The sequence below is a fragment of the Eulemur rufifrons genome, chromosome 30 (assembly GCF_041146395.1).
Source record: "Eulemur rufifrons isolate Redbay chromosome 30, OSU_ERuf_1, whole genome shotgun sequence".
Taxonomy (NCBI): Eukaryota; Metazoa; Chordata; class Mammalia; order Primates; family Lemuridae; genus Eulemur; species Eulemur rufifrons.
In genome coordinates, this window is record NC_091012.1 from 105244513 (window position 1) to 105269782 (window position 25270).

The 25270-nt window shown below is 39.5% G+C and overlaps 1 long non-coding RNA gene across 1 annotated transcript; it reads left to right on the forward strand.

Moving 5' to 3' along the window:
- The first annotated feature begins 270 nt into the window (after positions 1 to 270).
- On the forward strand, positions 271 to 16512 carry LOC138378428 (uncharacterized). Its single transcript, XR_011231947.1, has 3 exons — positions 271 to 728; positions 1800 to 1902; positions 16430 to 16512. It is a non-coding gene; the product is annotated as an uncharacterized lncRNA (long non-coding RNA).
- Positions 16513 to 25270: the final 8758 nt, after the last annotated feature.

The window sequence follows — 25270 nt, forward strand, 5'->3', positions numbered from 1 at the left end:
AGGTGCGTGGCCCTATGGTGTGCGCGCGCGCTGTGCGAAGGTGGGGAAGAGGTGCAGAAAAGCTGCTTCTCTTAGGATTCATTCTCTCGTGTCTCAACATCCGCACCCCTATCCTACTCCTTCGAGGAGCTGAACACCCGTGGGGGCTTTGAGAACTGTGACCTCCTACTTCGCCCGTAGTCTCCGTGGTGTGTGCGGTTTGCCCCCCTCTTCACAGTCCCCGTCCAGCAACCATCAGGACGCCCACCGCTCCTGCCCGAAGACTGTAGGGACCATGGGAGGAGAGAGTGGTGGCAGGACCGGCCGGGGCGTGCGCGGGGAAGGCTGGAGTTGCTCGAGTATTGTCTGCCTGGGCCGGTGCTTGTGCCTGATGGCTCCCTTACGGTTTCAGGGCCAGGGTGGGGGTTGAGGTGGGATGGGGGGGAACGGGTTTGCTGAACTTAAGTCTGAGGGCTGACTGTGCACATGCTCTTGGCGTTTTGTGTACGTTTGGACGAGGGTTTAATGGAGGCACGTGGGAGCAGCGTTGGTCTCGGCGGGTCCCCAAAGACCCTCTAGGGATGGTGCAGCATGTATTCGGGTTTGGGAGGGAAGGGGGAGAGTGTTGTGAGTGAATGAATTTCTGTTCTAGGGAGAAAGGAGAATGTCTCAAGGAGACTCGATTTTCTTGGATTTGCTGCAATTCCATAAACCAAATCAGGCTTTCAAGGCGTTAAAGTAAATTCCGGGTAAGTGGGGCGGATCTCTGGTGGGGATAAAGAAGCCCTGAGGTTTGCGGGGTGGCGGGCTCGGCTGGCGTGCTTGCTTGGTGGCTTCTGGCCGTTGCCTCGCCTAGGTGGGAGGGGGACGGGGAGTGGCGCTTGTGTTTTTGGCTAAAGGTGCTGGAGCTGGGGCACTTGTCCTGGGTATACTGTGGGACTTGGAGATGGTGAAAAACTGCGCAGCGAGGTCTTTTATTCGCAATTAACTCCAGAATGTGTGTCTGTTGGGCAGTCTCTCCAGCGGGCGCGCGCGCGCGCGCGCAGACACACACACACACACACACACACACACACACACAGAGGCACACGCACACTCCTCTCTCTCTTGGTTGCTTGGACTCGCCGATAGTTGGTCAAGGATTTTTATTCCTGTTTGTTCCTTTCCGGACTTTTTTTTTTTTTTTTTTTTTTGAGAAAGGGTCTACCTGTATTAAAATCCGTCACCGTGGGGGTGTCGGAAAGACCTTTTAGCATTAATTCGCATTCAAATCAGGGATAGGGAGTTATGATGAAAATACCCCACCAAACTATTGTTTTAGATTGGACAAAACTCTAGTTCAGGTTGGAATTATTGTTTTTAAATAGACGTCTTGCGACCTTGTGATAAGGTAACCGCAACCTGGATCTCTGTCTCTCTCTCTCTCTCTCTCTCTCTCTCTCCCCCCCTCTCTCCCCCTCTCTCCCTTGCCGTAATCTACAGCATTCTTAATTACCTGATTACCGGAGTGATGAAGTTGTCTTCTAATTTTAAGCGACAGATCTTCAAATGGCTGTAAGTTGGGTTCTGCGACTCCATCTCTCTTTAACAAACTGATCAGAGTGGTGTATAGTTGATGACCTGAGACTTAAGTATGTTTCAATTTCTAGTCAAATAATTTATTAAATTATTGGGGGAGAGGGACACCTTAGAAACTTTTCAGAGGAGAAAAAGCACTTTTGTCTTTTAGAGCAAATATTTTGCCACTTTTTCCCCTGTTGTCTAGAAAAGATGCATTGTTCACGAATAATACATGATTTCTTTCTCTTTTATGTCTACAGGTGGCAGTGTAGAAGCCAAAACGGGAGCTTCCAGAAGCAGTTTCTGAAAAATAAGAGTTGAATGTCCATGAGTAAGCAAGCACAGGAATCTGAAAAACCACAGGTATGTAGGACAATTAATCTACCTATCCAGCTTTATAATTATTGCATTCCAGTAGTACTAACCCATTTGCTCTTATGTTCAATATTTTGACATTTGTATAAATGCCTATGAAGTGAAATGTATTTGAGGTAATCTTGCAGGAGAAAACAAGTCTAATCTGTTTCAGACAATGTATTTAAATAAAAATATTCCGTGGCAGTGACTTTTTACTGTTTTAAAAGAGAAGCGTTTCTTTTTTCTATTGTAACTATGTGTCTTTGCATTTAACCAGTTGTTGCTTCACACTTGCTTTTAAATACACGTTTCCCGAAACTGTATAAAACTGCCAATTGTTCTGAACAATTTTCATTTGGGATACTGTTAACAAAGTCAGCCAGTTGAGCTGATAAAATAGTATCTGCTTTTAATAAAACTGCACTTCACTATTGACTAGACATCACACTGATCAGAATACAGATGCATTGCGAGGCTTCTTTTAAACCAAGCCCTTCCATTTTTAATCTTTTCATTGTTTTCCTCCTACTTACTTGCTGCTTTTCCAGGCCCACTAATTTGCCTGCTTGTCTAAAATAAATGATGGGTTATGAGAGACAATTGAGTTTGTAAAATTATTCCTTGTAACACAATTCAAAAGAATTTGCCTTTGATTATCATTAAAATGTGAGGTTTTGCATATTAAGGTTCTTTGTCAACAGCTGGGTAGCACATTATTAGGAATGGGTAGAAGCCAGAGTGGGGGGAAAATTTACCTTTGTGCATTTTTATTTTCTTTCCTGAGAATGGTGGGCAATAGCTGTTGGTACTTTCACTGGGAAGCTAAAGTTGCCTTGGCTGCGTAAGGGCCAGGCAAGAAAATGGCTGTTAAGGGAACGAAGCTTTCTTTTCCTTGGTGGGAGGGAGTGGTGCAGTGCATCACAATGCCGGAATGTGGTGTTACCTCGTGATTTTTGACATTATGCCTTTACAGCTGAGGAGGGATTTGTTTAGTCCCTGTTAATGAAAGTGTTAAACAAAGTTGAATGCTGTTCTTGAAACTTAAAACAATCAAATTGGACACTTACCAGTAGAAAGCAAATTTAGCGTGGACTCCGAAAGTATAAAGACTAAAAGTTCTCACTGTGTAAAGACCCCATGAATAAGGAGTGGCTTTAGGAAAGCTCTTGGACATTTAGGAACATGTAAGTTTTTACCGCATGAGACTTAAGATTTGTTATCTGACCCAGGAAACTAGGAAGTAACTAATTACCTCCAACATATTTAAGAGGAACAGCACATAATTTTCTAAGTCAAAAAGGGAAAGAGCAAGGTTGAGACTTTATTTTTTGAATTACAGCATACTCATTGTGGAGACATTAGATCCTTTGAGATACTTTACTTTTGGAGGTATAACATACATACAATAAAGTGTGTAAGATGTGTTACTCTAAAGTGCACTGCTCAATGAAATACTGATGTTTATATAACATGACCATCACCCAGGTCGAGATACAGAACATTTCCAGCACACCAGAAGATTTCCTCTTGCTCTTTGGGTTCAGTATTCATCTCGCCTCCAACACACTGATTTTTTTTTTCTTTTCTTTTTTTGAGACAGAGTCTTGCTCTGTTGCCCGGGCTAGAGTGTTATGTTGTCAACTTAGCTTATAGCAACCTCAAACTCCTGGGTTCCAAGCGATCCTCCTGCCTTAGCCTCTTGAGTAGCTGGGATGACAGGCACATGCCACCACGCCCTGCTAATTTTTTTATTTTTAGTAGAGATAGGGTCTTGCTCTTGCTCAGGCTGGTCTTGAACTCCTGATCTCAAGCAATCCTCCCACCCTGACTTCCCAGAGTGCTAGGATTACAGGTGTGAGCCACCACACCCGGCCATATGCTGCGATTTTTAAAAACTCCATCTACTAGTTTTGTCTGCTTTTAAGTTCCATATAAATAGTATCATACAGTAGGAACTCTTTTACATATGTCTTCTTTCACATAACATCTATGAGATTTCATCCACGTGGTTGTGTGTATCCATAGTTCTAATTTTTGTTGCAGTAATTCCATTGTATGTATGTACTACAATTTATGTGTTTCCCTTTGGATCAGATTTCCAGTTTTTGGCTAATGAATAAAGCAGCTATGAACATCCTTTATGTCTTTTGGTGCGCATGCCCACTTACTTGTCTGGGCATATGCCTAGGAATGGAATTTTGGGGTCACAGGGTAGGCATATATTTAGCTTTAGTAGATGTTGCAAACAGTTTTCCAAAGTAGTTGTATCAATTTAAATTCTACCAGTAGTGTACAAGAATTCCAGTTGGCTCTGTTTTAATTAACACTTGGTTTTATCTGTCTTTTTAATTTTAGCTATTTTGGTGGAGGTATACTGGTATCTCCTTATGAGTTTTTAAAACAATATTTTATTATTTTTAATTATGGTAAAATACCCATACATACAATTTACCATATTAACCATTTTTAAGTATAAAGTTAGTGGCATTAAGTGCATTCACATTGTTGTATAACCATCACCACCATCCATCTCCAGAATACTTTTTGTCTTACAAAACTATAACTTTGTACCCATTAAACAATAATGTTCCTTTTCCCCCTTGGCCACTTGGCAGACACCATTCTACCTTATGTCTCTCTGGATTTGAATACTTTAGGTACATCATATAATTGGATTGGATTCATACAGTATCTGTCCTGGCTGGACACAGTGGCTCACACCTGTAATCCTAGCACTCTGGGAGGCCAAGGTGGGAGGATTGCTTGAGGTCAGGAGTTCAAGACCAACCTGAGCAAGAGTGAGACCCTGTCTCTACCAAAAATAAGAAAATTTAGCTGGGCATCGTCGTGCACACCTGTAGTCCCAGCTACTCAGGAGGTGGATTGTTAGAGAGCCCCAGAGGTTGAGGTTGCTGTCACCCTAGCGGGTGACAGAGTAAGACTCTTCTTTTCTCAAAGAAAGAAAAATCTGTCCTTTGAAAAAATCAGGCTTATTTCACTTAGCATAATGTCCTCAAGGTTTAGACATGTTGTATAGCATGCATTAGAATCTCATTTTAAGGAGGAATATTATTCCATTGTGTGTATACACAGACCACATTTTGTTTATCCGTTCATCTGTCGATGGACAACCGTTTCCACCTTTTGGCTATTGTGAATAATGCTGCTGTGAAAATGGATGTGCAGGTATCTCTTCAAGTCCCTGCTTTCAGTTCTTCCTGGTACATACCCAGAAGTGGAATTGCTGGATCATAATGATAATTATTAATATTTTGAAGAACCACCATACTGTTTCCACAGTGGCTACATACCATTTTACATCTATGATAGCAGTGAACAAGGGTTTCAATTTCTGTGTCCTCACCAGCACGTGTTATTTGGTATTGTCTTTCCTAATGGGTCTGAGGTGATCCTTGTGGTTTTAATTTGTTTCCTGGTGAGTAATGACATTGAATTCTATTTCATATACTTGTCGGCATTTGGATATCCTTTTGTGAAGTAACTGTTCAAATCTTTTGCCCATTTTTTTGAATTGTTTTTCTTATTTCTTTGTAAGAATTCTTTTATATTCTGCAAATGAGTCCTTTGTCACACATACGTATTAAAAATATTTTCTTCCAGTCTGTGGCTTTTTTTTTTTTTCCTGTCTTTTTTTTTCCCCCCCCTGAGACGGAGTGTCACTCTTGCCCGGGCTAGAGTGCCGTGGTGTTATCATAGCTCACAGCAACCTCAAACTCCTGGGCTCAAACAATCCTACTGCCTCAGCCTCCCCAGTAGCTGGGACTACAGGCATGCGCCACCATACCTGGCTATTTTTTTCTATATATTTTTAGTTGTCTAGCTAATTTCTATTCTTTTAGTATAGATGGGGTCTCGCGCTTGCTCCAGCTGGTCTCGAACTCGTGAGCTCAAAACGACTCCCCCTGCCCCAGCCTCGGCCTCCCAGAGTGCTAGGATTACAGGTGTGAGCCACCGTGCCTGGACTTTTTTACTGTCTTACTGGTATCTTTTGATGATTTAATGCTAAGTCCAGTTATCAGTTTATTTTTTTTTTGAGACAGGGTCTTGCTCTGTCACCCATGCTGGAGTGCAGTGGCATGATCATGGCTCACTATAACCTTCAGCTCCTGTGCTCAAACTACTTTCCATCCTCAGCCTCCTGAGTAGCTGGGAGTATACAGGTGCATACCACCATGCCTGGCAAATTAAAAAATTTTTTTTTGTAACGACAGAGTCTTGCTATGTTGCTCAGGCTGGTCTTGAACTTCTGTCTTCAAGGGATCCTCCCACTTCAGCCTCCCAAAGTGCTGGGATCTCAGGCATGAGCCACTGCACCTGGCCAATTTTATGATTATTGCTTTTTGTGTTCCATTTACGAAATCTTTGCCTGCTTTAGGGTTATTTTTTAAAACCTTTTTAGTTATTAAAAACATATGGAGACAATCTGTTTAGAAGATACAGTAAATTAACTGTAAGCGTATTTCAAATACATGTCCTAAGAATGAAAGTTTGTGATATTCTTTGCTGCAGCAAGTGGCAGAAAAGGAGTTTGAAAAAAAAATGTGTTTTTCATTAAAGTACATGGATATCTATGCTGTTACTCAAGTGACCCCTATTGCTGTCTACCCCTGGCACTGATTACATAGTACTCAGGGCCCCTCTCGGGTGGGAGGAACCATAGGGGGAGAGCACAGTATGCCTTCGCTACAGGAATGAATGAAGCCAAATGGATGGGTATGCACCCTTTCTCAATTTGTAATCTATGCTTGCTGAATGATTCTTCCCCTCCCTCTGTTCATCCCCAGGGACGGTTTCTTCTGTTTGTTGCTGCTGCTTTCCTTAGCTCCTCAGGATCCTGCCATTCACGAGTTGCTTCTCTTCTCCATCTTTTCCCGGAATTCCTTGTGTTCACATTCACTTACTTTATTTTCTTTCTTTTTTTTTTTTTTTTGAGACAGAGTCTCACTCTGTTGCCCGGGCTAGAGTGCCGTGGCGTCAGCCTAGCTCACACCAACCTCAAACTCTTGGGCTCAAGCGATCCTACTGCCTCAGCCTCCCGAGTAGCTGGGACTACAGGCATGCGCCACCATGCCCGGCTAATTTTTTGTATATATTTTTAGTTGTTCAACTAATTTCTATTTTTTTTCTTTTTTTTAGTAGAGACGGGGTCTTGCTCTTGCTCAGGCTGGTCTCAAACTCCTGAGCTCAAACGATCCTCCCGCCTTGGCCTCCCAGAGTGCTAGGATTACAGGCGTGAGCCACTGCGCCTGGCCACATTCACTTTCATGTTTCTAGCTGTCCACCTCTGCCTGCCCCATGTTCTTCAGACCCCTAGGTCTTTATCTCTTGCTTCTACTACCAGTACTCCAGCTCAAGGTCCAGATCTGTATCAGTTGCCTCAGACATCTCTCTTTGGGTGTTCCACAGGTGCCTTCATAAAAAACATGTGGTGTTCCTCTCCAGTCTGCTTTTTTTCTTTCTCACCTTACTTAATATATTTACCAGTCACCTAGGCTTCTGAAGTAGAAATCTTGGCACTGTCCTGATCCTCCGCACAACTTTTATAATCTTCACAGCCCATATTTAGTTGATTGTCAAGGCTGCTGAGTCTTTTCCTGTCTTTAAAACATCTTTCGTAGATATCTCTTTCCTGTTTTCACTACCTTGGGGTTCAGGTTCTTCAATCCCACTTTAGGATTGTAGTAATAACCTCGCAGCTGATCTCTCTGATCTCCCTGATTTGTACTCCTGCCTCTAATCCATTTTCCACTTGTCATCAGCTTTCTTTTCCTAAAACACAGATTTAACCATGCCATTTCTTACTTAAAAACAATTTGTGGCTCTTCAGTGCCCACCAGAGGCATTCAAATCCCTAAACATGATTTATAATATGAAACTCTTCATTATTTGCCTTCAGTCTATTTTTCCTGCTCCATCATCTGCCATTTCCTCCCCACACTCCATCTGTCTTAAACTGTTATCCATTCCTAGAACATTCCTTGAGTTTTTTTCCTGCATCTATGCTTTTGTATATGCTGTTTCTTCTACTTTTTATATCCCTGCCTGTCTACCTGGCAAATTACTGTTTTTCTTTTAAAAACCAAGTCAGATGTGGCCTCTTTTGAGCCTTTAAGTATTCTCTCTCAGTGTGGTTAGAGGAAGTCACTTCATTATTTCAGGCACTACTGAGTGTTAATCTTTGTATCCCCAGTAACTACTGGGGCATTGTTTGAAATATAGAAGGTAATTCATAAATACTCATGGAACAAATGAATTCATGAAGAACACATCCTTTCCTACATCAGTTAGATTTTTCTTCTTGACAAACCACCACAATGTCGAGTTTAGTTAGTAGTTTTAAACAACCACCATTTATTTAGCTCTCTATTCTGTGAATTGGCAATTTGGGCAGGACTCGACTGGGTGGTTCTTTGGATTTGGGCAGGTCTTCTGACCTGGGCCAGGTTCACTCACATCTATGATTTGCTGGGTGGGTTGGGGGCTGTCTTTTCTAGGATGGCCTAAGCTTCCCTTTAATCTGTAACCAGGCTAGCCCCATCTTGTTCACACCATAGCTGACAAGGTTCTAAGAGAAAGGAGGTGTGTAAGTCCATCCAAGGTCTACACTTGCAACTGGAACCAGTTTACTTCCTCTGAATTCTGTTAGCCAAAGCAAGTCATGAAGCCAGCCCTGATTCAGGAGGTAAGGAAATAGATTCTATCTCTTGATGGGAGGAGCTATTGTCACTTGGCAAGGAGTATGAATAGGGAGAGTAGAATAATTGTATTCATTTTTGCAAGCAGTCTGCTTATTTGGGAGCAGGAATAGCAGATTAAACCAGGCTGGGCCCAGAAGGTTGATTCCATTTAGGTTACCAGCAGGCAGGGCAGTTTTGACCCTCGCTCATGGATCTAGTTATAACTTAACATGAGCCCGAGATGGCCCCATGGTTCCTAGCATCCTTCTTTGGCCCTCTTCTCAAATCCTGACCCTCAAAGACAGGATCTTGCTATGTTGCCCAGGTTGGTCTAACTCTTAGGCTCAAGCCTCAATCTCCCAAGTAGTTGGGACTACAGGCATGAGCCACTGCACCCAGCTTTAGCTCTTATTTGAAGCATATTTAAGACATCCCCAGTCTCCCTAATTTGGGCTAGCCAAGTGGAAGTACCATTGGCACTGGGACGGGGAAGGAGCTTTTCAGTACTGGAGAAAGGAGAAACATCTCTCCTCTTCATTTTGGAAACTGATGGATAGCTCTGAGCATTGGGACCTTGTCACTGTGGAGCACTCTCAAGTATTGCCATTGATTTATGTCTATCAGCTGATTGAAAAGGCATATCTGGGAGAGGAGAGTGTCAGAAAATGAAAAGAGAGCTGATTGATTGGGGCTGTTCATCCATGTTCTTCCTCACCATGTGTGAAAATTTAAGATATTCTACTCAGAAACAGTCATTTACCCAATCTTAATGTCTGTGCTTTTCCAGCTGTTACAAACTATTCAGAGAGGAAACATGAATTTAAAGATATCTGATTTACCGCCCATTAAAATGATCCTTTTTGAGGACTAGAATACATTAGGAAGAAGTATAGTTATAGTATATAATGTAGGAATTTAATTGAAATATGTTAAAATCTATATAACATAATCCCAGTTTTCCAGGGATAGTATAATAACACATGGGTAGGTCTGAGCTTTTTCCAGAACTTGGTTTTAGTATACATCTGTTTCTTGGTAGAGTTGTTACAAGTAGTTAAAAGAAAGCGGATATAAATTTTACCTCATTTATGCCCATTTCTACTAATCCTAGACAAACAGTGAAGTGACCAAAAGGCATTAAAAGAATAGGAGGCACTTAAAGGGACTTAAGACAGCTCACGATGGTTCAGTGACCTCCCACTGACACAGTTGGAGGCATGAGAAATCCACAACCTGATTAATCCTCGGCTGAAATAACAGCTGTGCTATTTGTGGGTGAAAATAGAATTTTTTTCTTTTTTTTTTCACCCCACCGATTCCCCTCTAGAATTTTAACTTATGTTAAAAAGTATCTTCTCAAAGCATTTTTTCATGGCATACTTTTCCTTTTATTAGAGGACAAAAGATTTAGTTCTTCACTATACCTTATTTATAGATTAATTTCTTACTGGATCTCTGTATAGTGTTTGTTTACTTAATGACAGCATAAGCTCAGGTCATAATTCAGTATTTTTAGAAGGCCATAACAATTTGAAACAAATCAATATTTTTATCTGACCATTAATAATTTGTCAAGTCAAGGTATTTTAACAGACGGAAATAGGATACTACTTGAGATAGCATTTATGGGTACTCATGCTTTGTTTTTTTAAAAGAGCTAGTTTGATATCATAGGAAATGGACATTTTATATACTAAATTCCCAACATGTTTCATGTGAATTCTTCCTAAGTTACATTTGCTGATGTATAAATACGTGGTATGTATGTACATATAGACACACATGTTATGTACACATACAAATGAGTGTGTACATCCTAATCAAACCCACATATCTTCCTGTGTAAGGTTAAAATACTAGCAAAAGCTATATGAAAAGCATAAATAAATGTTGAGCTGTCTGAAATAGCCATGTAGGACAGTGGTTAAGTTCTATGGAGGATTACTAGTTAAGAAACATATTTACATTGAGGGGAAGGCTGTGATAGAGAAACAAACAGCTAATAAATTCAAGGTGGTTTTAGGAGAAGCTTGAGGTGGCATATACTGAATGGTGTTAATGGGCATATGTTGGCTTTCAAATGGAGATTTTAGAACATACACATAGACGGTAATCACTCTTCTATCCTTTGATGACTAATTCTTACATTGGAAAATATTTAAAGTAACTTCTGTGCTTTGTGTACATACTCCATTTTTGTTCCTGATTAATGATGTTGTCAAAATTTTCTTATTGTCATGGCATTGTCAGTACGTTTGGTTTCTGGACGTAGGCTTGAGCACAGGTCAGCATCCATGGCTGTAGAAGCTGATTTGCTCATCCAGTAGCCCAGTCATGCATGCAATGAGGGGCTTGTACTTTGTTTTGACAATGAAAACAAAAACAAAGCCTGGCAGGTATTTGGATTCCAGGAAGACATAATGGACAAAGACAACCGAGTCCTAGTGAATTTCCTAAAGAGGAAGGGGTATGACTGTTTCAGCTAATACCAGTGCCTCAGATTTATACAGGATTGAAAGAACAGGTGATATTTTTCCTTAACAGCTGCAGAGAGTAAAATGCCATGTTCACTGAGGGGGGAACACCTTGTGCCCTAGAGACCAAGAATCCAACCAGGGTTGTCCTTTACATCCAGGAATGGCAATGTGGGATCTTTTTCTTTAGTCACTATTGTGTATGATATTATGCATGTTATTACCCATGTTGTGAGGAAGGCCTTGAGAGATGGGATTACGGAGCCAGCGTGCCCTACAATAGCAGGTTTTTCATACTTACATGGTTAGAGTGAATGAGTACATAGGGTATTGTATTTTGTGTCACTATCAGTAATTTTTTTCCCATTACTGTCAATGAAAAAGGTAGGTTTTCATAAAAATTGCAATATTTCACCAAGAGCTTTGACTTTGCATTGGATGTGACCTTGGGCTGACCTTGTGCTAGAATCGGAAGGCTGAACTTCAAGTCAGGAGGCTGCTGTTTCGGTCCCCAGTCAGCTTCTAAGTAGCTTTGGTGGCTGGGCACATGATTTTTATTGCTCTGGATTTCAAGTATTGTCATCTTTAACATGAGGGTTGGAGTATTAATCTCTAGTCTTATCTTACTCTGACACTCCATTCTTCATACTGTGGTTGTATTTTTCCCCAATTTCAGTAAAAACCATAATACTTACTGGGATTCAAAATTTTGATGGCATAAAATGTGGAATTGCATTATTATGTTGATGAAATCAGATCAGTGGCCAGGTGGAAACCAGGAGGCAATCATCCACCACAGTACAGATGCTGCTGAACTTAACCCAATAGTCGAAAATATCATAAGTCAGAAATGCATTTAATACGCCTAACCTACAGAACATCATAGCTTAGCTTGGCTTACCTAAAATGTGCTTAGAACACTTACATTAGCCTACAGTTGGGCAAAATCATAACAAAAAGCCTATTTTATAATAAAGTATTGAATATTTTGTGTAATTTATTGAATGCTGTAATGAAAGTGAAAAACAGAATGCCTAACGATAGTTGAAGTACAGTTTCTATTGAATGTGGATGGCCTTCCCTTCATCATGAAGTCGAAAAAACTTGTAAGTCAAACCACCATCCTAAGTTGAAGACCATCTGCATATTCAAATTTATGTTATTGTGGGGTTTTCTGTACTTGTTCAAGAGCAGAATGGAAACCTTATTGTTTAATTAGGGTGAGCACTCCTATGATCTGCATCTCCCCTCTTCCATTTTTCTATTTGGGTTTTAATAGGGGTGTTTTCCATTAATCTTCAGTTTACTAATCCTGTCTTTTGCTATGTCCCATCTGTTATTAAACTCATCCAATGAATTAATTTCAGATAATGTATTTTCCTTAATTTCATTTGTTTTGTTTTTAGAATGTCCCTTTGATTCTTTTTTAAAATAGTTTCTAGTTCTCTGTTGAAATTCACCATCTTTTCATTTATTTTCTCCCTTTTCTCTTAACCAATTAATCATAGTTAGTTTAAAGGCTTTGTTTAATAAATCTAACATCTGGATTATCTGTGAGTCTGCATCTATAGCTTTATCTTTCTCTTAAATACTGCTTACAGTTTCATGCAGTTCTCATGTCTAATGACGTTTTATTCTGGACATTGTGTCTAAAAGAACCTTATTGGCTCTAGCTTATTTTCCTCCAGAGAAGAATTCCTCTCTTTCCTCTGTTAGGCTACTACAGTGAGGGGCTTATCACCCTCACTCCATTGGGAATTCAGCGAAGCCACGGCCAGGTTGTAGTTTTAGAGGGATTCAATCCAGCTGTGGTTGTCCATGCTCCTTGGGCATAGCTCTCCTGGAATTCTGATTGAAAGTCTAAGTGATCTTTGTTTTCTTACCCCTGAAAAACTGGGAGAGTCAATTTTGCCCTTTGGAGTTTTTGAGCTTTAGCCTCCTGCCCCCTTAATTTCAAATTCTTGGCAACTGTTTGGCAGAGAAAACTGGATATGTATTTGAGGTAGCACTCCTACTCTGTTAAAACGTTGTCTCCAAAGCCCTGTGAAATCATAGGAGATTTCACTCTGCCTTCTAGAAACCCTCAGCCTAACATCTCAGCCTCCTTCTCATAGCCCCAGAACTGAGCAAATGAGAGTAGTTCCATCTGTCATTTTAGCCCTTGTGAGTTCACCATAAAGATTTGCTGGTTCTCTTTTCCTCTTCCTCGGTAGAAATCCTTTCTTTTGGCAAGTATCATCAGTTAGGAGCCCAAGAGTTCCCCAGAGGCCCTGAGGAAGGAAGCAGATTATCAGCTCACCTCAGAAGAGCTCCCTTCCTCTGGCATTCTTGTCTTTGAGTCCCTTATAGTCTAATGGAAGCCTCATACTTTTTTCCTACATAAAACATGTGAGATGGGACCTGCAATTTCATAGTATTTGTCACTTGCATATCCTCATCTATTCTCATGATGTCTTCTGTTTAAACGTTAAACATTTTTCGGCTTCATGATAAAAAGTAATTTGGTAGTAAGCACCTGCTGACTCATTACAGTATTTGCAAAGGAGGAAAATGGGAATACGTAGACAATATGGTGCTCTTCAAAATATTTTCATTGCATTTTTTCAGTTTTTCAATTTTAATTTGTCTAGAAAACACTTTGTAGGTAGAAAATGGTAAGCTTTCAGTTGGTTTAAAGCTCCCTCAGATGGATTCCTTATTGGACACATTTACTTCTCTTTTGTAGTAAAATGAGCCATGACTGTCATTACAAACTCTCCCATTTGGGAAGGGAATTTGCTCCAGAGAATTCTAGTACCACTAATAGGCAGTGTCCATATGGTTCACACATGTAGTAAAAACAAGAGAATGAGCCCCTCAAATTATTTAAATTTGAACAATTTCATTGTTAAGGAGCCATTCTTTTGTTAACTTTTGTTTGAAGCTGTGTGAGACTTGGCCAGTGCTACGAGCCTCAGGGCTGGCAGAGGCCCTGAGTTCTAGTGTTGGCTTTGCTTCCATCTGTCCTGGGAAAGGCGTCTTGTTTTGTTTCCTCATCCTGAGAAGGACACTGAAATAGTTGAAACCTAATCCTTTCCATCTCTGCCCTTTGGATTCCAATCAGTCATTTATCACTTGGAAATTAAGGTTGTACGTGTGTTTCAATAAACTATATTGCCAGGATCAGTTAAAAGAAGAAAATTTTGCAAAACAAGGAGCTGTGTGTCAGTGTGTTAAGAGTACTAAAAAGCATGAAAACAAATAAAAAAAAAATAGTGATTTGGAGTCATGAGAACCTGGATTCAAGTCCCAGGTTTGTCATTCATCTTCTTTTGTGCCTTGGGCAAATCATCAATCTCTATAAGCCTCAGTTTCCCCAACTAGAAAATGTATAGAATAATACAGGAGCTTTACCTATCTCACAGGGCTGTCGTGGGGATCACATAAAACCTTTCATGTATGAAGACTCTTTAGAGCTCTTTACTATTTATAAAAACATCCATTATCTTTAGGACTAATGCAGCCCTTGTCAGCAGTAACCAACCATCTGTTTGTTGTGGCTGTCACTATCAAAAGCAAGATGTAAAAATGGCCCAAGGATATTTAAATTATATACACCTTGAATTTTGTTCTCTCACTTTTGTTTTTGGTTAGGTAAGCTGACACTATGTTCAAGGTATAAGCTCTGTCCTTGATTGAGGCCATTGAAATGTAGAGCTGGAAGGGACAGTGTGATCATCTTACCAAATCCCCATATTTTAAAGATGGAACTTAGGAAGTTTAACTGACTTCCCTAGGGTAACAGTTGCTTCAAAGTAAAACCACAACTGAGACTACTGTTCTTTGTTTAAACCCTGGTTTGTGCAATTACTTCTACAATTTTGACAAAGGTCTTTGCTTTCAAACATTGGGATGTTCCACTTCCCTTCTCCCTAAGTCCACTGACATTTTTCACTTCTTTCCTACTTTACAGCCCTCCCTCCTATTTTGATGGTGGTACCTCTACCCACTTTAGAGAAGAGGGCTTCCATGGCCTACTCAAAGCCGACCCCTCATCTTGCTCTTGATTCTGACCCATTTTGCCTCTTTCAGAACTTACTCTAGCAGTCACCTTGTCTGTGTCTTATGTTGTCTTGTGCTCCATTTCTGCTGGTTCTTCTCCTTGGCCTGTGAATGTGTCCAAGCTTGTAGAATTTTTTTTACTTCATCCCACATACTGCTTCTTTTCAATACTTGAGTACTGAAAAGAGAAACTCCTAAACAGAGTCCCAGGTTTTTCAACTGACCATTCCTTATACGATAATATACAAGCACAGTGACTGGTGCTTGGTGGTGGCAGCTTAGAAAAGTTCCCTCTCTCCCACTTCTCTCCGTATTCTCTCCTCCCCTGCCTTCTTGCCCTTCACCTCCCTCTTGTCCCCCTTCTTTTCCCCTTCTGTTCCCTGCCTCTCTCTCGTCTGTCCCCTCCCCAGTTTGTTGCAGTTTGTTTTCTGGCCTCTCTTAGGGATGCTGATCTGGCCTTGTTCATCAGTGACCTCATGGTGAGCTCCAGGGGCTGATTCTCAATGGAATCTGCTTATCTTCAACTTGATGCCCCGTTTCTGGGCACTTTTTCTTTCTTCTTTTAGCCTTTATGATCCCTTCTCAGGATCTAGGTTGGATTCCACCTCTCTCCTTCGACTTCCTTAAATGATGTTCTCCAGTGGAATTCAGCAGCAACCCATAGTCACTTCCTTACTCTGCCTCAGTCTGTGCTCACCAGCACTGAGGGCTCTTTCCTCGTAACCCTTGACACCACGCTGAGCCTTATGCCTTCAGCCCCTTGCTCCTCTTTTCTTCCATAAATATTCTGCCTGAACGTCCCTCTTCAGGGAATCCTTCAACAGCAACCTCAGTTGAAGCTCCACAGAACCTCGAAGGTCTATTTTTGTACCTTCTGCTTCATCCCTGCCTCTAGTGGGTGAGTGCCTTATGGGCAGAGACTGTCTGCTTCATTTCCATGGGACTTGGCCCTCAGTACTGAATAAATGAGGGAGAGCATTCATTCATTCAAGTACACTTCCTATAGATAAGTATGTTTCTGCTTTAAGAGACTGAATATTGATCTGTCACAGGGGAAGGTCATAGTATAAGATCAGGAAAGAGGAGTTCACAGTGTATTTTGTTGATTTTAACCAGGTTATTAAATATTGAACTTTATTATTTTATTTTTTTGAGACAGTCTTACTCTGTTGCCTGGGCTAGAGTGAAGTGGCGTCAGCTTAGCTCACAGCAACCTCAGACTCCTGGGCTCAAGCCATCCTCCTGTCTCAGCCTCCCAAGAAGCTGGGACTACAGACTCTGAAACCATGCCTGGCTAATTTTTCTTTTTTTTTTTGGTAGAGACGGGGTTTGCCCTTGCTCAGGCTGGCACCAATTCCTGATCTCAAGTGAACTCCTGACCTCAAGCGATCCTCCCACCTCAGCCTCCCAAAGTGCTGGGATTTCAGGTATGAGCCATCACACACAGCCAATATTGAATGATTTTATAGGAAGTACCACAGTGTGATAGGTAGAATAATGTCCCTCTGCTACGGTTTGGACATGGTTTGTCCCCACCAAAACTGCTATTAAAATTTGATCCTCAGGGTGGCAGTGTTGGGAGGTGGGGCCTAGTGGGAGGTGTTTGGGTTATGGCCACAGGCCCGTCGTGAATAGTTTGGTGCTGTTCTCGCGGTTTTCGTTCTCCTGAGACTTGATTAGTTCTCCCTGGAATGGATTAGTTCTCGGGAGTGGGTTGCAAAGCCAGGACTCTCCTCAGGTTTTCCCTACTTTGCAAGTGTTCGCTTCTGTTTTGACTTTGTCCGCCATGTTGTGATGCAGCACCAAAGTCCTCACCAGAAGCCTGGGCACTACCATTGAATTTCTCAGCCTATGAACCTCTTTGTAAATTACCCAGCCTCAGGTATTCTCTTGTAGTAACACAAAATAGGCTAAGACAGTCTCCAAAGATGTCTGTACTATCCTAATCCCTGGAATCTGTGAACATGTTAATATGGTAAAAGAGAATTAAGGTTTGCAAATGGAATTAAGATTGCCACTCAGCTGATTAAAAATAGATTATCCTGGATTATCCAGGTGAATCACCAGGGTCCTTAAAAAGTAGAATCTTCTTACAGCTGAGTCCATGGACTGCTGAGGGTCTTAAATTGCCTTCAATATTATGTTTGGTTTGTGCTTCATTGATGAATTCATTTCTCTAATAGATAAAATTACATCAATTTTCTGTGGTATTAGCTGTAATGAAAAGAAAGGTACTTTTATTGGATGTTTATGAGTTAGGTGCTTTATATATATTACCTTATTTAATGTGCTAAATAGCCCAAGAAGTAGATATTATTAAATTCTTCATGGAAGAGGAAACAGGCACAGAGTAGTTAACTTACACAGGTTCATGTTGCTCAGAAGTGATGACCCTGAGATTTTATTGCATATATAGAGCAACATTCTGAGGGTGGGCATTTTCACTTTTGCAAGGCATGCTCATGGTTCATACTGTCTAATGCTGTATTTTTTTTTAAAAAGTCTTGCCTTGAATTTTGAAAGGAGAAGATAAATTTGTATATTATTGAAGCAGTGTGACACTGTAACACTTATGGTTAATTTTTATCCTCTTCTCTAATTCCAACAAAATCTTGCGGTATTTTTTGGTATGTTTTTCCTTTCGGTCTTTTTCACCCTGTGCATATGCATTTTGCAGTTTCCCATAGCTGTAATCATAGTCATATTATATTTTTCATTTTACATTATGTATTTTTCATGTTATTATGTATCTTTGTGTAGTTAATATTTTTAATAGATAATAGGTTGTTTCTAAGATTTCTTTTTTATTATCAAAAGTAATGCTGAAAGAAGTGTTCCTGTATGGGGTTGTGCTTTGGCAGAGGCCAGGAAAAGGAGGGCCTGATCCAACCATGAAACTCAGTTAAAACCTCTGCTTAGAGGTGGTTGGTGTCTCATTTGCTCACATTTCATTGGTCAAAGTGTGTCACAGGGCCAAATCCTGAAAATGGGCAGGAGTGAATAATCCTATTATAGGGAGGGAGAAATAGTTGAGAATAATAATCCCATCTACCACCTGAAGGGGAATGAAATGATCAGAGATAGAGCATAAAAATACAAATAAATGAAAAAGTATCAGATACAGACAGGCTGGTCACTTTGAATCCAGCTTCTGACCCTGGGCAGCGTCTCTGTCTTCAGATGCCTCCTCTGTGACATGGAAGGATTAAAAGAAATGATGTTTGGAAAGCATCATGCACATTGCATTGTAATATTACAAGTAATATTAATAAATAGGCTGCTAGCAAATGCTAGTTCCCTTTGAAGATATAATTTTGCCATGGTACTGAATGTGCTAGTTTGGTGTAGCTGTTTGGATGGAACTTTACTTTTCTTAGGTTTTTAACATAAAGATACACAATGCTGTGGCTTCTCTAGTCATTAAGGAAAAAACTAGGTGAATTTGTGAAAAAATTGGGTGAATTTGTGGATTAGTCTCCTTAAATCCTTTAAAAGAGTTTGTAGTTATTGGGGAGCTAATTTAAAATTCCTGACCCCACATCCCAAGGTGATGGTGTAGGGGAAGGAATCAAAATTTTAACAGATATACCAGGTGAATGCTATCTGTTCTTTGCTACTTAAAGGGAGGTGCAAGGACCATTAGCATCCAAATCACCTGGGACTTTGTTAGAAATGCAGCATTTTGGGACCCACCCCAGAGCTACTGAATCAGATTCTGCATTTTAAACAGTATTTTCAGGAGATTCAGATGTATGTTAAAACTTGAACAGCACTGATGTGGGTGGTTCTTAGGAAACTTTTGGAGAAGTGTTTTAAAAGAAAAGGTTTGTTTTTGAATTATTTGCCTTTTAATTTCACCATAATGAATAAGTCAATAATTAAGGTTTGAAAAAAGTTTTTTAGTGTATAAAGTATTTAAAAATAGGCATAGTTAAAATGGAGTCTGCTATAGGTTCAATGTGTCCCCTTCAAAACTCATGTTGAAACTTAATCCCCAATGTAGCAATATTAAGAAGTAGTGGCTTTAAGAGGTGATTGGGTCATGAGTGCTCTGCCCTCAAGAATGGATTAATTTATTCATGTATTAGTGGATTTTAATGAGTTAGTGGGTTAATGGGCTTAATGGACTGATGGGCTATCATCAGAGTGGGACTGGTAGATTTATAAGAAGAGGAAAAAAGACCTGAGCTAGTACTCTCAGCCCTTCTTGCCATGTGTTTCCATGTACCACCTTGGGACTGTAAATTTAGAGTCCCCACCAGCTAGAAGACCATCACCAGATGCAACCCTTTGACCTTTTTTGTATCTGAATCCCCCACCTAACTTTGAGTTTTCCTTCAGTAGGTGTTAATCCATAACTCACCTGTGAATTAGTCAACAAACAGGAGAACCTTTAAGCAAATAGTCACATCCATTGTCTTAATTTCCACATAATTTATTTCTAGATAAAATATGTTGATAAAGCACAGCAGTCCACCAATATTCCATTGATTCAAATTAGTAGCAGCTGAGTTCTTATTTAAAGGCTAGAACATTCTCAATCTGAATAAAGATTACTTACAGCTATTGTCAGATAAAAATATAGAAGTACTAAATAATTGTTCAGCAGTACTTGCAAGGAGTTAATGTCTTAGCTTCAAAATACAGTAATGAGCAAAATAATGAACCAGCTTATTCTGCGATAGCCTTCACTGGTCTGCCTGGATGAGGATGAGGATAAAGATGTATTACTCATAAGAATTGACGGATCTGGGATAGAATCAGCACAGATAGCACTTTAGAGATGTTTGAAGCTATGTTCCCATAGTTTTAAGATACATTCATTCCTGAATGTTGCAAAGGATCTTAGTACTTACGAGCAGCTTGCACTAGGGATTTGTGTGTGGTTGCTATATGTAAAAAACAAAACAAAACAAACCCAGAATAAATAAGTGGGAAATAACATTAGGGTGGAAAAATAATGTTATGGTAACAACTTATTTTCTATAGGAGAAATTTGGAAAATGAAGAATTCTTAGAACTTGGGTAGAAATAAATTTTTCACAAAATGGAGAATGCAGAACAAAAATCACGCTTCTGATGTTGCTTTTGAATTAAGAATACTTTATGAAATGGTGTAATTTAAAATGTATGTTTTGAGTGACTTCCTAATGTACTGTTTGGATAGAGATACAAGGGAAAGCCCTAAGAGAAAGCAATGTCATTCCATTCCTGATCTTCATTTGACAATTCCCACATACGCTCTTCACATGAAATACAGTGTTCTAGGGAAGTTAATTATATGTCTTCCTTAATTCAGTTATATCAAATACCTCAAAATCATGAAATTCTTTAAATACAGCCTGAATCTTTTGAGTTGTCCTTTACCCAACTTTTCTTTCTCTTTTTAGGAGGATAGAAAAAGGGCCACATAATTATTAAAGCCATCTTTTGATTACAAAGTACTGACAATTATGTTTTTTTTACCATCTTTTCTTCTAATGTGGTAGTCTCAATCCTAACACACATTAGAATCACCTGGAGGTTTTTTTTTTTTTTTAACAAAATATAGATGATTGCTCCATCTCAAATTTCTGATTCAGGTGATCCAAGGTGGGGTGTAGGCATTCGTGTGTGTGTGTGTGTGTGTGTGTGTGTGTGTGTATGTATACATGCATGTTTCAGCTACCTATGTGATTGTAATGTACAGTCAGGGTTGAAAATGGTTCTTCTAGACCCTTGCTACTTAAAGTACAGTCCTTGGACCAGCAACATCAGCATGACCTGGGAGTTTGTTCATTATGTATAATAGAATCTCAGGCCCCACTCCAGAGCCCACTGAATTAAAATCTACAATTTAACAAGATCCCTATGGGTGAATCAGTTGTGCATTTGAGAAACACTGTTCTATGGAAGGGGCAGGCAAACAAAGGTCCTTGGGTAGGCCAAATCTGGCCCTGACATCTCTTTTAGTAAATGAAGTTTTATTGGAAGACAGGTATGCCCATTTATTTATATATTGCCGGTGATTGCTTTTGTGCTGCAAAGGCAGAATTGAATAGTTGTGACAGAGACCATATGGCCAGCAAAGCCAAAAATATTTACTGACTGACCCTTCATAGAAAAAGTTTGCCGACCCATGCTCTAGGATATCCAGCTACTACCATATGTATGGAAAATAATTGAAAAATTGAAAACTTGATTGCAATAAAAAATCAATTTTCAGTTGGGTTGCTGAAATTCTCAACCTTAGATTTGAAAGCCATACTTAAAGGAGGATAAATGAGTGACAAGAATCAGAAAAATTAGCCAAGGAAGCAGTGTTGTTTTGGCAGGCATGTTATGGAAAGCCCATGCATATTTGCTAACAAGTGATGAAATATTTGCCCTTGAAAAATGTCTGACCTGAAATGATGGATTTGTATTAATTTGAATAACATATTCTTTATGCAGACCAAATCCTTAACAGTTAACCATCTTGTACTGATGATCTTTAAAATGATGTAAAAAAAAAAAAAAAAGAGGTAAGTTTAGGTAGATGCAGTAGGTTATGACTAGAGAGTCTATTATGTCTTGGTGGTCTCAGAGCTCTCCTGGCAGGTCAGAGTTTCTAGGATTCTAATCCACATGCCACAAGAGATACATCATTAGTGGCTATATTAGCTACCTGGCACAAAACACTTAGCATGGAATCACCTTTGTGAGGAAGTAGGCACAATCTGGTAGGGTGGGCTATCTGAATTAAGAGGTGGCTTTACTCAAGGAGAGTTATGGCCCCACCATTGAGCAGTGAAAAATTTCCATAAAACAATCTTGTGAGATTGGTTTTATGCCAGTTGGACAACTTGGGACACTGTGGCTTAAAGAGAGGATATCTGATTCAGAAGTGGCACAGCCAAGGTTCGAAAGCACATTTGTCTCTTAGATGCTTTTTCCCCCCATCTTAACACACTGTTTTTCTACATGTTCAATAGATTCTCCATGACCTTTGGTTGCTTGTTCTGTGAACGCATAGGACTAAGATGGACTGGGAGAATGAGAGATCTCATGGGCAGCTGGTGCTGTCACAGTGAATATCTGTGTTCGAACACTCATTTGGACTAATGTGAATGAATGATCATTATTGATGGGTGACGTGTATGTCCTTAAGGTTTTCGGCCTGTGAAGGCTCTTTATTATTTTTATGTGAAAGTTATACTGAGGTCATCTAGTATGTAAAAGGGATTCTTACTTTTTTTAGAGAAGAACTATTGGAACAGCCAAATACAGTCATATTTATTAAATGTCTTAAATATAATTTATTGCGAGTTCTATAAAACTTGTCATCTTTTGATGATTTTAAGTGAGACAGTTCCTGGTGGTCACTTTTTATTAACTGAATGGCTGGTAATGCCTTTGCTAAGAACTTTTAATGTCACCTCAAGATTGTAAACTTACTAATAAAAATGAAGGTGCCCACCTTTTAGTTACATCATTTACTGACCTTCTGTGATGTGACAAGATGCTTTAGATATGTCCTCTCTAAGCCTCATGAGTTGAATAGAATTCTTGTTTTGCATTAGAGAAAACTAGACTTACTAAAACTTCCAAGGTTGTGGTGTGAGAGTGGTAGAGCTAAAATTAAAACCCAAGTTTTCTGACTTTAAAACCCATGCTTTTAGCTGTCTTGGTAGTCTTCCCCTGTTAGTCCTCTGTTTAAAAGACATATGACATTTAACTACAAGCCTTTCCTCAAAGTGGTTGTTCCAAATTAGTTAGCTTTACATCTTAAATGATGCAATTACCCTATGGATTCCTCTCCCTGTTTTGTAGCTGCTCCTTTGGGAGTTAAAAAAAAAATTATGCATGTGTGTTCATGTATGAAATATAATATACATACAGAAATATATAAGCAGTGTACACCTGAAGGAAATATTGTGAATGAGCCCCATCTAACCACCACTGACATTAAGAAATGGAACATGCTAGGACCCTAAATGCCTCCATTACTCTCTTTTTTTTTTTTTTTTTTTTTTTTTTTTTTGAGACAGAGTCTTACTCTGTTGCCCAGGCTAGAGTGAGTGCCGTGGCGTCGGCCTAGCTCACAGCAACCTCAAACTCCTGGGCTCAAGTGATCCTCCTGTCTCAGCCTCCCGAGCAGCTGGGACTACAGGCATGCACCACCATGCCCGGCTAATTTTTTCTATATATATATTTTAGCTGTCCATATAATTTCTTTTATATTTTTAGTAGAGATGGGGTCTCGCTCTTGCCCAGGCTGGTCTCGAACTCCTGAGCTCAAACGATCCGCCCACCTCGGCCTCCCAGAGTGCTAGGATTACAGGCGTGAGCCACCGCGCCCGGCCCCCATTACTCTCTTAATTACTGGTTTCTCTCAGAGGTATCTTGATTTTTAGGAAAATCAGTTCCTTGTTTTGCTTTTTAATTTTACTACCTAAATATTCCTCTCTAAATTATGTAATTTAGGTTATTGTTGAGCTTTCTATAAGTGGATTAACACAGCACATACTCTTGTGCTTGTCTTCATTTGCTCAATATATTCAGTAATGCACAGGTTTTGTTAGATTTTTTTCCAGGTACTTGTCCTATTTTGATGTTCTCCAAATGGCATATCTTTCAAAAATTTAGTTCTAAAAATTGCTGATAAATAAAAAATATTTTTGTACTTTGTTATTCAGCAATCTTGCTAAGCCCTTTGAAATTGTAGCTGGGCACAGTGGTGCATGCCTTTAGTCCCAGCTACTCAGGAGGCTGAGGTGGGAGAATTGCTTGAGTCCAGCCTGGGCAACATAGCAAGACTCTGTTTCTTTAAAAAAAGAAAGAAAGGAAAAATTGTAGTAATAGTGATTCCTTTGATTTTTCTATGAACACAGTCTTCTCATTTATAAATATCAGGTTTTTTTTTTTTTTTGCTTTGTTACTCTTTATACCTTTCTCTTGCCTTACTGCAATGGCCAGGACTTGTAGTACAATGTTGAGTAGAAGAGATGATGGTAGGCATCCTGTCATTCCCTTTTTAAAAAGGGAAAGGTTTTGATGCTTCACCCTTAAGTATGGTGTTCATTATAGGTTTTTGGTAGGTATCTTTTTCAGAGTAGCAAGTTCCATTGTTTTAAATCATCAATAGATGTCACTTTTTCTACATCTATTGACTTGGTAAGATTTTCTTCCTTTAATCTGTTAATGTGGTAAGTTACATTGATTGACTTAAAGTAGGCCTGGATTCCTAGTTTAAATGCAGTTTGATCAACTGTATTATCCTTTTTGTTATCAATTAATTAACTAAGAGACAGGGTCTCACTCTGTTTCCCAGGCTTGAGTGCAGTGCATGATCATAGCTCACTGCACCCTTGAACTCCTGCACTCAAGTAATCCTCCTGTCTCCGTCTCCCAAGTAGTTGGGACTGTAGATGGGTGCCACTGGCCCTGGCTAATTTTTTAAAAAAATTTTTGTAGAGATGGGGTCTCCTTATGTTGTCCCCACCACGCCCAGCCTATTCTTTTTAAATAATGTGATTTTTATGTGCTAACATTTTCTTTAATGTTTTTAGATCAACAATTACGAATGAGATTTGTCTATGGTTTTCAGTTCTTGTGCATTTCTAGTTGTGTTTTTTGCATTTGGCTCATTCTGAACTCCAAGCTGGAGAAAGGTCCCCTTTGCTCTGGCAGGGTTTGTATGACTTATCCTTAAATCTTTTTGTGAAGTGTTATTGCTTCCTTAAATTTTTGGAAAAACTTGGTGGTGAAGCCATCCAGGCATGCAGTTTATTTTTTTTTTTTTACTATGGGAAAGTTTTAAATTACTGATTTAGTTTCTTGTAGGACTATTCAGGTTTTATATTTCTTATGACAGTTTTGATAAGTTGTACTTTTTGAGAATTTTTCCAATTTGTCCAAAATTTTAAACTTTTTTATATCAAGTTGGTTGAAATATGCTCTTTAATCATTTTTACAGTGTTTAGTTATGTGTCTTATTCATCAGTCTTCATCAGATTTTTGACATTAATCTTCTCAAATGGCCAACTTATGCCTTTGTTAATTATCTTTTATGCTTGTTTTCTATTTCATTTCTGCTGTTATTCATATTTCCTTCCTTTGTATTTTCTTTGGGTTTATTTTGTTCTTAATGTCTTGTGATAGACACTTAAGTTTTTAGCTGTTATGCATATTTCTTTTCTT